This window comes from Eumetopias jubatus, unplaced genomic scaffold (genome assembly GCF_037043125.1).
Source record: "Eumetopias jubatus isolate StellerSeaLion01/CBP00866 unplaced genomic scaffold, mEumJub1_p1.0 scaffold_8, whole genome shotgun sequence".
Taxonomy (NCBI): domain Eukaryota; kingdom Metazoa; phylum Chordata; class Mammalia; order Carnivora; family Otariidae; genus Eumetopias; species Eumetopias jubatus.
In genome coordinates, this window is record NW_028274814.1 from 41,017,918 (window position 1) to 41,034,416 (window position 16,499).

Sequence of the window (16,499 nt, forward strand, 5' to 3'; positions counted from 1 at the left end):
TTCATCCCTAGGAGATGCGGAAACCACCACTCTTCACTGGCAGATGTGGAGGTAGGTCTCCTCACCCACTCCGCTTCCTCCTCTCCATGTCCTCTCTGTGGTGGAGGGTTCGTTGACATGGCTTATGAGGGAAGACACCTCTGCAGTCACCTGGCCCCTGTAGCTGCGGGGGGCTGGACAGAGTAGCAGTTAAGTGCCCCAGACCTGCAGCCAGCCAACCTGGGCTTATATCCTGGCTCAGTCTTTTCATGGTGACATGACCTGGGGGAAGTTATGTACCCTCGGAGCCTCCAACCCCTCATCTGTAAGACGCAGGGACGCTGGTAGTACCTATCTCATGGAGCTGTTGTGGGGACCAAAAGAATGGAAACATGTGAAGTACTCGGAACGGTGCCTGACACGTAAGCACTTGGTAAATGTTCGCTTGTTCTCTGCTTCACAAGCTGACTTGGAGAAACCTATGGCCCAATGTGGTGGCCCTAAAACCCAGCCTCCGGCAGTGTGAACTCTGCCCACTAGGTGTCACAATTCAGCAGGTACTGTCCCTTAGCTTGGCTTGGGGGAACGTGGGCTTATCATTTTTGATTTGACTTGGTGATTTCAAGGGGGATAAATTGTCACACAATCTTTTGAAGTCTTTGGGGCTTCGGAAATTCCAGCAGAACTGCTGACAACCAGGCTGGAAGGAGCTGTCTGGAGTACTGCCTTTGTTCATAGTTAAAGTGACATATAATAATATTTGTTGTTGTTCAAACCAAGCTATTTTTGAGAGTGAAAGGGGGACTATTCATAACTATGCCAGGACAAGTAAATGGGGTGTGCCCTGACAACCTGGATGTAGTCACCCTATCATAGGGTAATTATTCCTCAGCATTCCCAGAATCTCCAGGACAGAAATGTGATGACCTTCCTTAGAAGTCTGCTACAGCCAAGTGCGGCTCCGTGCTTTTGGGAGCTCCTGCCCTAAGCGTCTCTTGCCTCCTTGTCAGGTCAATTATTTGAGTTTTGTCCTCAACCGCCTTGATCAGCCTCACAGACTGCAAGTCCCCTTGGCTACCTTTGTGTTGAATAATCCCATATCCTCTACAGCTTTTCCCCAAGTGGTTTTCTTGCAGCCGTAAACCCCTCTGGGGGCACTGAGTCCCCATCTCTGGATGTGTTTGATGGAGGGTGAACAACCACTTTCTGGGTTATTGCTGAGGGACCTCTAAGGTTTCTCCATCCCTAAGGCTCCATAATTCTATTATTTCTGATTTATCTTCCTTTAAAGGGCAGGAGGAAACCAACATTTGTTAGGCTCCCAGCATGCATCAAATATTGTGCTTTTTTTTTTTTTTAAAGATTTATTTATTTATTTGAGAGAGAAAGAGAGAGAAAGCACAAGCAGGAGTGGCAAGCAGAGGGAGAGGGAGAAGCAGACCCTCCCGCTGAGCAGGGAGCCCGATGCGGGGCTTGATCCTAGGACCCCGGGATCATGACCTGAGCTGAAGGCAGACACTTAACAGACTGAGCCACCCAGGCGCCCCAAATATTGTGCTTTTGCCTCCATCATCTTAGTTATCCCCTCAATCCTGTGGCATTGATACTCTTAAGTCACACATTTCGCAGGTAAGGAAACTGAGGCCTAGAGAAGTCACAACCCATAAGCGGCAGAACCAGGATTTAATTCTGGGTCCGTTGGGCTCCAAAGCACCTTGGTCACTTGCACACCAGGCTGCCTCTCTTTGTTTTTACAGGAGGACCCGCTCCAGGGCAGATATCTCTAGCAAGTCCCTTTCCCTCCCTGGGTCTCAATTTCCTCTTCTGGAAGCTAGGCAGAGCTAGCCATACTGTGCTAAAGGGCTGCCCCAGTGACTGGAGACACTGGGGCTGGTGGTGGTTAGTGTAGGAAGACTCTATGGGGGGGGGGTTGTCGTGAACAAGGCTTTGAAGGAAGGAAAAGGGGAGTCAGAAGGAGGTGGATTATTTGGTTATGTAATGGACACAGGCAAGACTGTGAGCGTCTAAAGGGGAGGGGGCCCGGGAGATGAGTAGAAACTGCCAGTCTAATTAGGAGAGGCCAAGGGGACCCTGGTGACTACAGTCAGGTTTAAAAAATCCGACGCAACTCATACTCAGCCCACGACCGTGCACGTGGGAAGCACAGCATCCACTTAACAGTAATGCTGTGGAGAAGCGACGGCTGTTCAGCCTCACTTCGGAAAAGGGTCGAGGCCTTCTGGCTTCCAGACCTCAGGCCCAGTAAGGCCTATTGGAAGCGCTGGGCCAGAGATGCCTAACTTGAGTTTTTCCTGCTTCAATCCAGTCCCTCTGCCACACGGTGCCCTTTACCCGCACTTGGAGGCCTTTCGCTCCTGGGGAGACCGATAGCGGCTCCTCCTCCTGGGTATCTGCGGACTGGATCACTACACACTCGCGTCGTCAACATCTCAACTGGTCCGCCCCAAACACCGGGGACGGATTTCTCAGGCGTGGGGGAGGGGGCGGTAGGCCGGCCGGCGCGGCCCGCGGGGGACAGCGGCGACCCAGGCGGCGACGGCCCTCGGGGCGGGGCGAGCGCGCGGGCTCCCGGGTCCCGGCCGCCCAGTCCCCACGTCCGCTCTCGGCGGCGGCCCGGGCCCGCGGGGGGCAGCGGACGGGCGTCTTGCGGACGTCTCGGCGGAGCGGCCGGTCGGGAACCCCGCGGCGGGAGGGAGGAAGGCTTCCGGAAGGAAGCCCAGAGGGCGGCCACCCCTAGCGCGGGACGGCGGTGCCCAGCGCGCCCGTGGGTTCCCCGCGGGCTCCCTCCGGCTCGCACACGGCGGGGCGGCCAGGGGGTGTGGGCGGGGCTCCCGCTTCCTCCCGGGGCTCCGAGCCCCCCCCCTCCGCTGGCGCTCGGGCCGCGGCCCCTCGGCCCCTCGGCCCCGCCCCGCCCCGCCCCGCGGCCGGCCCCGCCCCGCGGCCTCGCCATTCCCGGGCAGGCCCCGCCCCCCGCCGCGAGTCCCCGGCCCCGCCCCCCGTTTCCGCTGGCGGCGGCGGTGGCGGCGGCGGTGCCGGCGGTGCGGGAGCGGGCGCGAGACGGGACCCCACGTTCCCCGAGCGCGGTGAGTGCGGCCCGGGGCGGGCCGGGGACCCGGGAGCGCGAGACCTTGCGGGGCTCGGGCCGGCTGTGGGCGGGCCGGGCCAGCCCACGCCCCGGTCCCCGTCTTGGGGAGCAGCTCGGGGGCGCCCCGGGGAGGGGTGACGGGAGGGCGGCTGTGGGCGAGCTGAGAGGGAGGGATGGGGTAGGCGCCCTGTGAGGATGCGGGAAGCGGCTGGGGAAGGGGGTGTGTGTGCGCGGGGCCCCGTAACAGAGCGAAGAGGGGTCTGCAGGGGGAGAGGCTTGGAGGAAGACCCTTTGGGAAAGGGGCTGCGGGAGAGCGGACAGCGGAATCCCAAGTGAAGGGATGGGAGGGCTTTAGGATGCAGCAGAAGGGGAGAGCCTCAGAGCTGTCAAGGCTTTCTGACTGTGTGGCCCAGTGGACTGGCTTGGGCTAGTCCCTAGAGCGCCCCCAGGGAGGGCGTGGGGGGGGGGAGCTCGGGCAGGACTGGGATGCTGCCTGCGGCCCCCCGGACACCCCCTGACCACTCCTTGGGCCACCGCTGGCAGATCGGCACTCACAGTGACGGGGCTTTGGCACACTCCGAGTTCCAAGATGTAGTCCATCTGTGCATCCAAGTTTGGGACTTTAAAAAACTTTCTTGTGGTTAGAAAAAAAAAAAAAAAAAAGTCCAAACAAGAAACTGGCTTGTTATGTGAGCAGAATTTGTACTTAGGTATCTCGGAACTGGAATCTTTGATGTCCTCTTTTTGAAAAAGATCCTGACCTCTTCCTGAACTCCTCTCCGAATGCCTGTACTGTCTGGGCCAACCTGCAGCATTGGGATAATGTGGGATCCCCTGGGTTGTGTCAACCAGCTTGTGTCTTCCCATCCCAAAAATGGGGATAAGAGGACGGCAGCTCACTTCCCTTGGGTTCAGAGAAGCAAACTCATTATATGAGGATGTCCTTCGGACCTGCAGCTGTCCCCTTCTCTGAGGTGCCTCAGGTATTTCCTCCTCCAGGAAGCTTTCCTGGACCAGTGGAGAAAACTGAGGACTCATGCTCTGATCCCTGTATACCCGGCAGCTTCCCTCTCTCTACTAAAAATAGCCACAGAGAATGTTTTGCATGTATGTTCTGCTATAAAGATGTGCAGTCAGCTTGTCATCGTAAGTAATGGGGAAGGGAGGTGAGGTATTAAGGATAATTTCAAACAATGGACTGGACAAATCATTTATATTTAGCTAAGGAATGCAGCCAGGGAGGCAGACATTCATTCACAGGGGCTTCCTATCTTCCACCTGGTCCTGGCAGGGCTGATGCAGCTGGGCTTTGGGTTGGGGGTGAGGGAGGGAACAGGATTGAGGTGGATGAAACTTGAAGGGTAAACCAGCTCTGCACTTACTCATTGAAGACCTGTTGTGTGCAAGGCCCCGAAGAGCTGAGAGTAGACCAGAATGGAATGGGCTTTTTATTTTTATTTTTTTGGTTTGACTAAATCAGATTTTAATTTTTAAATCTATGAACAGATATTTAGTATTAATAATAATGACCACTGTTTATAAAGTAATTTGTAGTTGACCAAGTGCTTTCCCTGCACATTAGCTGTACATAATTTTATTTGATTTACACATAATCTTGTAAAGTTTATGTTCTTTATAATTGCCTTCTTATAGATTGGGAAAATGAAGCTCAGAGAGAGTCAGTGACTTCTCTGAGGTTACAGAACTCATTAGGTGGAAGAAGCGGAACTTGAACCCGTGGCTTCTGACCCCCACCCCCCCACCCCGCCATGTGTTTTGCATTATGCTCTGCTGTCTCTGCCATTCTTCCCCATTGAGTCTGTGGAGAGCAGGGCTCTGATCTTAGCTCTAACACCATCTGTTTGTGCAGCCCTGGGCATGTTACCTCCCCTTTTCAGCTCTGTGTTTTCGAGGGTTACTGGAATGAAATGTTTCTAGAGTTTCTTCCTGTATTAGATAATTAACGATAGAAGATGCTAGTGGCAGCCAATCAGTCAAGTAATAAGTGCACTCTATTTAAAATTTTTTAAATTGTGGTATGAAACAAAACAAAATTTACCATCTTAGCCATTTTTAAATGTAGAGTTGTGCAACAGATCTCCAGAACTTTTGCATCCTGCAAGACTGAAACTGTATGCCCATTAAACAGTAATGCTCCATTTCTTCCCCCCACCAAGCCACCATTCTCCTTAGTGTGCTTTATTATGCTCTTACTGTGTGCTCAATACATGTTGGCCTTGAGGAATTAATAAGGAGGGTTGTGGAGAAGCAGGCCAGCTTAAATAAGAAGGCCTTGGGCCTGTGGTGGCTGGCTAGAGAGCTGGCCCTTATTCCCTTGTCTGTAACTCCAGTTCCTGTATTAAGTGAGTGAGTGGGAGAGGCCTTGGGCAAGTGCCTTCACCTCTTGTAGCTTTAGCTTCCTGCTTGCAAAATGAAGGTAACAATACCAAGCTCTCGGGGCTATTAGAAGGAGCAATGAGACAATGTATGTGAAGCTCGGAGCTTTGGGCCTCACACACAGCAGGTGTGCAGTAAATAGTGGTTGTTATTTATAACCTAGCTGAGGAGACTAGACTAATAAGCTCAGAGCAAGAGAGGACAAGACTTCTTTTCTTCTACCATGAAAGCCCAGGCCTGGTGTGATGGTCATCCTCACTGACTGAGAGGGAATGGATCAAATCCAGGTACCTTAGCCTGGCACTCAGCATCCTTCCTATCCATCTCCAGCCTTCCTGTGTAGCCTTATCTCCCAGCCTTCTCCCCCAGGGACCCTTGGTTCCAGCCAAACTCATCTCCCAAGCATGCTTTGCTCATTCCTTCTTTGTCCCTGAGTTTACACTGTTCCACTTTTCTGGAGTGCTCTTCCCCACCTCATCCTCCCCCACTTTCAAGACCTTATTCATGTTTGAATTCCTTCCTGGAGCCTTCCCTGGCCACCCATCCCCAAAGCACCTCTTTTTCCTTGGAACTCCTCTGGCATTTTCTGTCTTCATCTCTCCTGGCTTTTATCCACTGCCCAGGGCGATTCTTTAGTGAATTCCGCAAACACTTAATGCGTGTGTCATAGTACAAGAGTCTGTGCTAAGTTCTGATGATGAAAAAATGAAAAAACGTAAAGGTCCTTGTCTTCGTGGGGTATATAATGCAGTAAAGGTTAAGAAAGGTCTTCAAAAAGTGGTATTTCAAGGTATAAGGTGAGTGGCCTACTGTATTGTGTGGGTTCAAACAGGGGGATTGATCACCCCAATTCTGGAGAAGCACCTCACGCAGCAGGGGGTGTTTGATGTGAATTTGCAAGAGTGGCTTGCACTTCAGCAGAAGAGAGGAAGAATCAGCCTGCGGAGAGGCACTGAGAGTGTGGGCTGATGAGTAGGTTGTGTGAAGGGAAGCAGAGGGAGGAAAGCCTGGACAGGTAGACAGTGGACCTGTTGTGGTGGCTGCACATGTGTAGCCAAGGAATTCCATCCATCCATCCATCTATCCACCCACCCACCCATCCATCCATCCATCCATCCATCCATCCATCCATCCATCGATCCATCCATCCATCCATCGATCCATCCACCCATCAATCCACCCATCCACGAGAAGCTGAGTGCCCACCTTGTGCAGAAAGCAGTCAGCATTGGGAGGCTCAGGAGCTTTGCACGTTTTTGCATAGGGGCTACAGAAGCAGGGCTAGGCCTAAGGAGGGAGAGTCTGGGGTCTGGGAAGGGGGAAATCATGGCGGGGAGAGCACTGGGAATCTGTGAGGAATGGCGAGGAGAGGAGCCGGACTGGGGACATTTTGGAGGCAGGGTGGAGGGCCTTTGTGAATTGATTGGATGGGGGATGAGGAAAGGAGGAAGGGGGATTGGATTGAAGCCGATTCTGAGCTGGGTGACTGTCAGTGGGCAGTGCCATTTACTGTTCCCAGTGCTTACCATCCTTTCTCCAAGTAGATGGGAAGCCCCTTCAGGACGTGGATTACAGCTCCCTCTGTGTTCTTCCTGGCCCAGTGCTCACTGCTGAGTGGCACAGAGTGGGCACAATGTGGACCTCTGATGTCCTCAAGAAATGAATCTTGCACCTTCTACAATGCCAGATTTGCACCCACAGCAATATTTATTTGTACATGGGCCTGGCTTTTTCCAGAGTCACGTTCTGCAGAGAGCCAAATATCTCCTGTATATGTCTTCATAGCCCAAGTTAACTACCCTTCCAACTTCACTCCAGTTTTCTCTCTCGCCTGATGGCCATTTTCTGCCACATTGTTATTGCTCCACAGGATAACTGTGGATGTGGTAGAGATGGAAAGAACAACGTGGCCTGTTCCTTTACATCAGCCCCTCACATAGGGTATGTGAGTCAGAGTCATGTCTCAGTAGAGTTATATCGTTTTACAGATCTTGAAACTTCAGATCATTTGTCAGTGGTCAGAATTACAGATGTTAAATCCTTGATGCCAAGGGTCTACCCAGGGATGGCAAATAGGTTTAACATGGGTACTGTTACCTCTGTAACTGCCCATAGCAGACATCACTAATTGATCACAGCTATCTTGACTGCTGAGTCAGGGCTTGGGTTCTGCGCCCGATGCTTCAGGCACCCACTATTAGCTGAGCGGCATTGGCACCACAGCTGAAACCAGTTTGCCATTTCTGGCCTTCTGCATCTGTTGATTGAATAGATTCTAGGGGGGAGGCTGCCTCCCCAAAGAGTGGCCATTGCTGGACAGAGTTCACCCTGGAGTGGCTTCCCAGCAGAGTGGTGACTTAATTTTTTATTTTCCTGCAGGAATATCCTGGGATCTTCCCTTATCTGTCAGCGGCCAAGGTGTTTGCAGGACATTCAAAGGAACAGGTCAGTCTGGGTCCATCGTGTGGTGGGGTCTCTGAAAGTGTGTGTGTTATAAACTGTCTAAAGTCTCTCTTGCCCTTAACTGTGGATTGGGGAGGAAGGATAGAATGGGATGCTGATATTTTCTAGATGTCTCTCTGTCTTAGCTCTTGACTTTGATTTGATAAGCTCCTTCAACTGGGCTTTGGGGGTTAAGGAGACAGTTACCCCCTCCCCGCTATTTCTTTCTTTTTTTTTTTTTTAAGATTTTATTTATTTATTTGAGAGAGAGAATGAGAGATAGAGAGCACGAGAGGGAAGAGGGTCAGAGGGAGAAGCAGACTCCCTGCCAAGCAGGGAGCCCAATGCGGGACTCGATCCCGGGACTCCAGGATCATGACCTGAGCGGAAGGCAGTCGCTTAACCGACTGAGCCACCCAGGCGCCCCTCCCCGCTATTTCTGACAGTTAGGATAGTACTCTCAATTTCTTTCCTGACCACTCTGATTACAGGGAGGAGACCTAGGGAAGCAGGAGAGGCCTGTAACTTCCTGCTTCCTGTCCCCTCCCAGCAGGCTTGGGAGCCAGGGTGGAGGACCTCCCCCTAGCTGGCCAGAAAAGAATCTGGGGGAATCTGGCCAATCCTACCTGTCTCTTTTCCTCTGTAGTGGCCGCTGCAGTCATGCCCATGGCCCTTCGGGTGGGTACCCTCTGCCGGGACCCTCACCAGGATCCTGATTTGTGCTCCCACAGGCTCCTGGGGTCTTGCTGAGAGCTGCTTTTGTTCCCAGCACTGGCGCATCAAGGCCTGCCGCCAGTGGGAGCTAGCAGGAGCTCCTTAGGCAGGTAGGCAGCCTTGGTGGATGGTGCTGATTCCGGTTCGCTGTGGGGGTGCTGCTTACAGACCTGGGCCTTTTTGTGTTTTAATTTATGTGTGTTTTATCCTGTGGCTTCCTCCTGCTGGGTGATTTGTAAATCTCTCACCTTCTAAGAATTCAGCAGTGTGGGGGTGGGGAAGGGGGTGGCAGTTGGAAGGATGGTGCTGGCTGATAGCTCACCTTGCCAAAAGATTCCTTGCTCCGTGAGTTCCAGCAGAGAGGGTATGGTGTCCCAGGAGTGGCCTCAGACCTCTTCTTGTCCTGCCGTACTTTGTATGTCATACTTAGGATGCCAGTGCTCACATTTGTCATCCTCATCAGGAGCCTCGGTTTCAGACTCTGTGTCCACAACGAATTTACTTGAAGTCGTATCAAACCTTACTTTAAATCTCATTGACTTTTCCCCCAGAGTCCTGCGAGGTAGTGCTCATTTGCCCCCATGTTACAGGGGCTGCAGCTGGGGCTGAGAGCGGGGCAGGGACTTGCCGGAGACCCATCGGTAGTGGGAGGTGGGGCAGGGGTTCCAACCCGAGCTGCCTGACTACCGCAGCGCCTGCCCTTCCCACTGCAGACCTGCTGCCCCTTCTCGCGGCTCCTGAGACTTGCCTCCAGGTCTGTCCTTTGGCCTGCTGCGGCAGGAATGTGGGAGCTCCCATTTTAAGTCTTCCCCCTCCTCCCCGGGGCCTGGGTGGGGTGTCTGCTTTCATTGTCGCTGCTCTGGGATTTGGAGCACTGCCTGTGGATGGACGACTCGGGGCAGCCAGGCCTGAGCTGAAGGAAAGGGTCTGGTGGAGAGCAGGCCGCAGGGAGGGAAAGGCTCGAGGACTCTGTGTCGCTCCTTGCCGCTCAGCACCTCCTGGCCCTTCATGGAGACTACTCTGTGGGGCTTGCTCCTGGGGAGGTCCTGCCAGGGCAGAACCTGGGGGTGAGCTTCTCGGGAGGCCCGCAAAGCCTTGGGGAGACAGACAGGCCCTGCTGTCACCAGTCACTTCTGGCCAGAAGACCGGCCTCCTTCTGTACATCTGGGAGGGAGACCTGAGGGAGGGACCCTCCGGGCAGGAAGCTTATCCTCTCCTATGGGTTTGGCCTCCCAGGGCTTTGGCGTTGCCATTTCTCGTCCTGCTGTTGAGCCTCCGGGATGATGACCAGCTCCTGGGATGCAGGCTCTCATGTGGCTCCTGCCTCTGCCTCTAACGGGCTTTGTGGCTCAGGCTGGTTTCCTCACCTGCAAAGTGGGGGTCTGGACAGCCAGTTGTTGAGGTTCCTTTAGCTCTGACAAAGGTGGTTTCTGAGTGAGAAGAGGGGGTTTTTGGCTTCCAGCCCCTGGGCTTCCCAAATACCTCCTCCTCTCAAGTGCCCTCCCTGCCTCTGGCCTAGAGGTGGATGGAGGAGGAAAGAGTGAAGTTAATGATTAAACCGGAGGCCCTGATTTTTGAGGGAAGTCGGACTGGGGGCGGAGGTTGTTTACAGAGATGGTCGCCTGTCTGGTTGGTGGCAGGCTCTTGCGGCCTGACTTTGTCCTGTGCTGATGTTATTTATTTGACAGAAAGACACAGCGAGAGAGGAACACAAGCAGGGGGAGTGGGGGAGGGAGAAGCAGGCTTCCCGCTGAGCAGGGAGCCCGATGTGGGGCTCGATCCCAGGACCCCAGGATCATCACCTGAGCCGAAGGCAGACGCTTAACCACTAAGCCGCCCAGGCGCTCCACTGGTGCTACTTTTATTTTAACTGCCTCCTGCCCCTGCCTGCTGCATTTAGGAGCTAGAAAGTTCCATTGCTGCACTCCAGCCTGATGAGTTAATAATTTCAGCTTCAAGTATAACCACAGCATCATGAAACTAGGGTTCCTGCCTGGGGGTAGTCCAGCGTCCAAACCCTTTCCCTCCTCCTGAACCAACAACTCAGCCTGAGTTGGGCTGAGGCCCTTGTGAACGGGACGGAGCCAGAAGGAGCACCTCTGCCGGCTTGGAGTGTCACCGCATGCATGCTTTAGTTCATACTCAGGAGTGAAGGTGCATTATTTTTTGACCATTCATTGTTTAATACTATCTGTGCTTTTGAGTTTACCGCACCCCTTCTCCCCTCCGGCTTCCTTCCCACTCCCCATACCGTGGCTGGAAATTAACTGTGCTTTGAATACTCACTTGCTTTTTGAGAGTCTTGTGATCATTTTTATGTTCAGCGGTCAGTGTTCGTTCAAATATCCGACCTTGTGATGGGGTTGGGAAAGGGGAGGATGAGGAGGGACGACTGTCCAGAGAGTCTGCAGAGTCATCTCAGCAGACCCCCTGGGGATCCCCCCGCTTTTGGGGGAGGCTTGAGCCTCCCTGCAGGAAGGCTGAGGGTCCTGCAACCCTGGCACAGGATCTTGGTGAGTTCTTGGTCTTGGCTTTAGCAGCGTAGGCCACTGCTAACCCTTACAGCACCTTTGTGCACATTGGAAAAACTGCCCTTTCTCGGGTTAAAAAGAAAAATTAAAACGAATAAATGATTGTAAGACTTGACCAAGGCCCAGCTGTGCCTGGGAAGTGTCCTGGAGTGGCCCAGGCTGTCTGCACAGCGGTGCCCACCACCTGCCACGCCACAGGGGCACACGTTGCCCGTGGCACAGGCCCGCTGTGCTCCGCCCACCCCCAGGGAGGGCCGCGGGTCAGGCTCTGAGTCAGGGTGAGGGGCTGCGGCTGGGGACGGGCCTCTGAGAACAGTGGGTGAGGGGGAGGGACGTGAACTCTGGGAGGGTATTCAGAGCAAGGCTGGAACAAGGTGTGGCCAGGCACATGTGTCTGTGTGTGTGTGTGTGGGGGGGAGGTTAGTCTGTGTGTGTTTGCCCCAGTGTGTGTGTGGCTGGGTATGCCCGCGTGGGTTTGGGAAGGAGTTCTCTTGCATTGTTCTGGGACTCAGGTGAGAGGCCCACCTGAGCCCTTTCAGTCCATCACTATATACCTGCGATGTGAATGCCTCCTCCTTAGAGGGCAGTGTAAGACTTGAACACAACGCCTGATAGTCCTGCTCAGCCCTCTCACCTGGCCACCTGCCACAGTGGGGAAACTGAGGCTGAGGGGCCTGCTACTCTCTGACAAGCCTTGGGGGTGGTGGTGCCTGGGCCAGAGGGAGCGGATCCTGCCGGAGCAAGTCCCCAGCCCCCACTTGGGCGGAGCCCTATAGAAGGGCTCAGAGGGGCAGGGTGACTGGCTGCCTTTGAATGGGGGTGTGTGAACACGTAGAATGACATGTTGTGTTTTAGAGAAAGTGAGGTAGAGGTCTGGGCTTGCAATTTTCCACTTGTCTTAATCCTGAGAGATTCTAAACAGCTTTGTTTAAAAAACTGGACGTGCACATTGCAGCCACCTGAGGGAGGAAGTGCCGTTGGGCCCCCCAGGAAGGCAATTAGGTTTGAAGCCAGAGTTTGGATGTGAATGCAGCTTGTGGGACCTGGAAGGTGGGGAGGGAGAGCCCCTAGAGCAGCCCTGAAGGCATGAGTCACTCTGAATTAGCAGCTGTTGCAAATTGGCTCCCACTTGCTGCTGGAGATGGGCGGGTGGGGAGGAAGCTCCAGGCCAAGGCATCACCCGCCATCTAGGCTGTGGGCACAGAGAGGGACGTGGGTTGGAATTGCCTGTCTGGGCTTTTCCCCTCTCCCACTGTTAGCCAGAGCAGTTGGAGCTGGTGATGGTCAGCCCGCCTGTGTCTGTGAAGGTCCCCCTCGAGGTACCGGCAGTACCTGCAGGTACCTGCAGTGCAGGGAGGATAATATAGTACGCCATCCTGTCCAGGGCAGGGCTGGGTGGAACTTTCTTGGGGACCCGTAGAGGAACCCAGGGGAAATCGGGCTGGGCCTCGAGGGAGGGGTGAGATTTGGGGAAGCAAAGGAAGGGGTTCTTTGAGGGTTTGCAGTGGTGGAGGTTGGGGTTGAGATGGGTGTGACTTGGAGATGAGCGCAGAGAGGAGGGAGGGACATAGCTGGCAAGAGGTGGGCTCCACGCTGGGGGCACCTTGAATGCCACCCGGAGGAGGGTCAGATTCTAGGAGGCTAGCAGTAGGGAGTCAGTATTGGGGGTGGTCCCTGAATGGGGGGAATGACAGGCTGAAAGAGATGTTTTAGGAAAAATCACCTTGTGCAGAATTCAGGGTGAATTTTCTTTTTAACATACTTTTCTTTGTTATTGTTGCAAAAATAACACAAATTCATTATAATATTCGTACATTACATAAATTGTATAAAAGGAAAATCTCCTATAATCCTGCCCCTCAGAAATAGTCACTGTTAATACTTTGGTTTTTATTCTTTCCAGGTATTTTTATGAGCGACTGGCATCCAGCTGTCCACCTATTAACAGTTTCCACAAATAGAATTGTATTATACTGACTGGCAACTTCTTTAGCCATCTTTCCACATGAGTGCATAGAGAATGACCTCATTCTAGGGAATAGCTGCATGGACTTGCTGGATGAGTGTTGTATTGATTGTTTATCGCCGCAGAACCAACCACCCCAAAATGTAGTAGATTAACACAAGAAACATTTTGTTTGCTCACAACTCTGTGGCCTAGCCCTGCTGGCCAGGCTGGGCTGGTCTCATTACCTAAGCCTATTAATGTGGCGGCAGTCACCTGGTGGCTCTGCAGGGCCTGGCCGGGCTGAGAGCCTCAGCACCTGTCTGGTGATTGGTGCAGCCTCTCACCTGGGTCCCTCCCAAGGAAGCTAGCCTTTCAGGTGAAAATGGGATCTCCAGGACCTCTTGGGCTCTAGGCTCTGAGGCCTCACAATGTACATCCATTGGCTGCTTGGTCAAAGCAAGTCATAGGACCGGTCAGAATCCCGGGGCTGGGGGAAAGACTCCACCTCGTGAAGGCACGTGTGCTCAGGGCTGGGAGGACATGGATGTGCAGTCCCTTCATGTGCCCAGAAGGAGGAGAATTAGACTATTTGGGAATAGACCCCACTGATCTTTGGAAGATAGCACAGGCCCCTGCCCTTCCCGCCCCTCTCTTCACTGTATGGGTCAGCCTGGGAAACTGGCAAGGACAGGGCACTTGATCTTGCTGGGCGAGAGGTGTTGTTTGAAGTAGCTTCTGAGTGTTTGTGTGTGCGCAGGGCTTGTGCTGGCAGGGGCTTGGGGGTAATCTAGAATTTGGACTCTGGAGCAGACAGCTTCTCCTGCTAAGGCTACCGGAACTGTAGGAGGAGGGCTGGAAGCTCTGGAAGCTGCCAAGGGCTTGGCCGCTTTGTACCCCTTGCTAATTTATGTGGCATCTCTGAAGAATGTGAGTCCCTGAGTGACAGGTCTTTAAGAAAGCCAGCTGGCCACTCCAGATCCAAGCCTCTGCTGGGAATTCGTTTACTCATCTACCCAGCAAATACCACACCTACCATGCATCAAACTTGCTCCCCATCCTCTCATAACTGCAGATGGGAAGGGAGAAGACCCGGGCCTGTACGGTTCCCAGGTCTTCCTTCTCAGGCAGTGCAATGGACTTGACATTTTGACTTCCCACAGTGTATTTGTTTTGAAGGTTTTCTTATCACCTACCTCGGTAGAGCCTCTCCTGTGAAATGTCACAGTGGCAGGGAGGCAGAAGGAAACAGAGGAAGAGGCAGCTCTGGGTCCTTAATGAATCCCCACTGCTAGTTTAGATGATGCTGCAGTGGGCTGCTGGTGAAGTCCTCGTCGGCACCGATCATTCATCAAACTTACCTCTCCCCGGAGATCGTAGGCTGGACTCGAGGAAATATACTTTCTTAGCACAACAGTGTTTTTTGGCCTGTCATCTGCCTCATGGTTTGTGCATTCATCAAATAAGAACAAAGGCTGAGTGGGGTTTCACATTTGAAAACCCCTTGGTGTTTTATTTTCTCCCTGCTCCCTCTCAGCATCTCTTAGAAAAGAAATGCTTTGCGGTGGAAAGGTTCTCTGTTTGTGAAAGTGCAGTCCACACTGTGTAGCTCAGCCTCTGGGTCATTCCTCTTCCTCCTGCTCGACTGTGCTGTGAGGACAGTGACCCAGCTCAGTGAGAGAACTGGGTGAGGAGTGTGGGGAAGGGCAAGCAGCTGCACCACACTCAGAGCCACCCGGATGTGGCTAGGTGACCTGGGGTGCAAGCGCTGGGCTACTGTTTTGGGGTTAATGATATCTGATCAGCTCACAGGGCAGACTGTGCACTAGCATTTAAGGTTGAGGAAAAATGTGCAAAGCTGAGTCTGCGGACCTTGAGAAATCTGGCATCCCAGCAAGACAAGAAACCTCAGCAACTCCTTGTGGCCAAGGAATTGGAAAAACTGGATGGAAGACCTCAGCCTGCTTCAGACTTCAAAGAGTTTGCTCCTTTGAGACATATATATAGTAGGTACCTTCCCCATAAGCAGAGATCCAAGAGGCCGTTCTCTGATTCCTGACTTCTCTGCCCATGCCTCCACGCCCATTTCTGGTTCTCTATCAATATGAGGGTAGACACACTTCAGCGTGCTCAGGAGTCATGCTATTAATTCATTAACAAGCAATTATTGAGCACTTGGATTCTTTTTCTTAATTAAAAATTTTTTTTAAAGATTTTATTGATTTGAAATAGTGAGAGAGAGAGAGCACGAGTGGGGAGCAGAGGGAGAGGGAGAAGCAGGCTTCCTGCTGAGCAAGGAGCCCAACGTGGGGCTCAATCTCAGGACCCTGGGATCATGACCTGAGCCGAAGGCAGATGCTCAACCAACTGAACCACCCAGGTTCCCAGTTTTTTGTTTTTTAAAGATTTTATTTATTTATTCATGAGAGACAGAGAGAGAGAGAGAAGCAGAGGGAGAAGCAGGCTCCCAAGGAGCGGGGAGCCCGATGCGAGACTCGATCCCAGGACCCTGGGATCATGACCTGAGCCGAAGGCAGACACTTAACCATCTGAGCCACCCAGGTGCCCCAGGCGCCTAGTTTTTAAAAAAATTTAAAAAAATTTACTTAAGTAGGCTTTACATTCAGCGGGGGACCCAGTGTGGGGCTTGACCTCACAATCCTGAGATCAAGATCTGAGCAGACACCAAAAGTCCAATGAATGCTTAGCTGACTGAGCCACCCAGGCACCTCTGTGCACTTTGATTCTTTAAAGGTCTGAGGCATCTTTTGATCCAAGTGCTCTGTGTGATGAGGGAGCTTCTGTTCAAGATGGCAGTGTGGGAAGATCCTGAACTCACCTCCTCTAATAGACACAACAGTTACTACCTAGGGAAAAATTTCCCCTGAAAAAGACCTGAAAATTACCAGAATAAGCTCCTTCACAATGGATAAACAGACCACATCGAGATGGGTCTTGCCAAAAACTCCACCCTCAGCACAGCGACCCACATTTGGGAGGGATCTCACAAATACAGAGCTTGTCCCTGTGTAGAGAGGAGTTTGTATCCCACATCAGGTACCCCAACCCTTGGGACCTGCACCAGAGAGACGAGCCCCCAAAACATCTGGTTTTGAAAACCAGCAGGGCATATGTCTGAAAAAGCCATAGGGCTGTAGGGAACCTAGACTCCACTCTTAAAGGGCTCATGTATATGCTCACTCATCCTGGGATAGTGCAGAAGCAGCAGTTTGAAAAGCGCATACACCAAGAGATTCATTTGCTATTCTTAAAGTGTCTGCCAGAAGGGCAAGAGCCTGTTGGGACTCTCTCTGGGGATGGGGACGCTGGCGGGGGCCATTTTGGGTATTCTCCTCCTACCCTGTAAGTGCCGGTGCTGTCAGAT

The 16,499-nt window shown here is 52.9% G+C and overlaps 1 protein-coding gene across 3 annotated transcripts in view; it reads left to right on the top strand.

Moving 5' to 3' along the window:
• Positions 1-3,005: 3,005 nt before the first annotated feature.
• The window catches only part of TSPAN9 (tetraspanin 9), a 194,533-nt gene continuing 181,039 nt past the window's right edge, over positions 3,006-16,499 (top strand). For 2 of the 3 annotated variants that reach the window (XM_028121157.2, XM_028121158.2), the window contains exons 1-2: positions 3,006-3,083; positions 7,862-7,927. The gene's annotated coding sequence lies outside the window, so the exon portion shown is untranslated. Of the gene's footprint in view, positions 3,084-7,861; positions 7,928-8,655; positions 8,749-16,499 lie in introns of those variants that run through there. The other variant, XM_028121155.2, reaches the window with a different exon arrangement.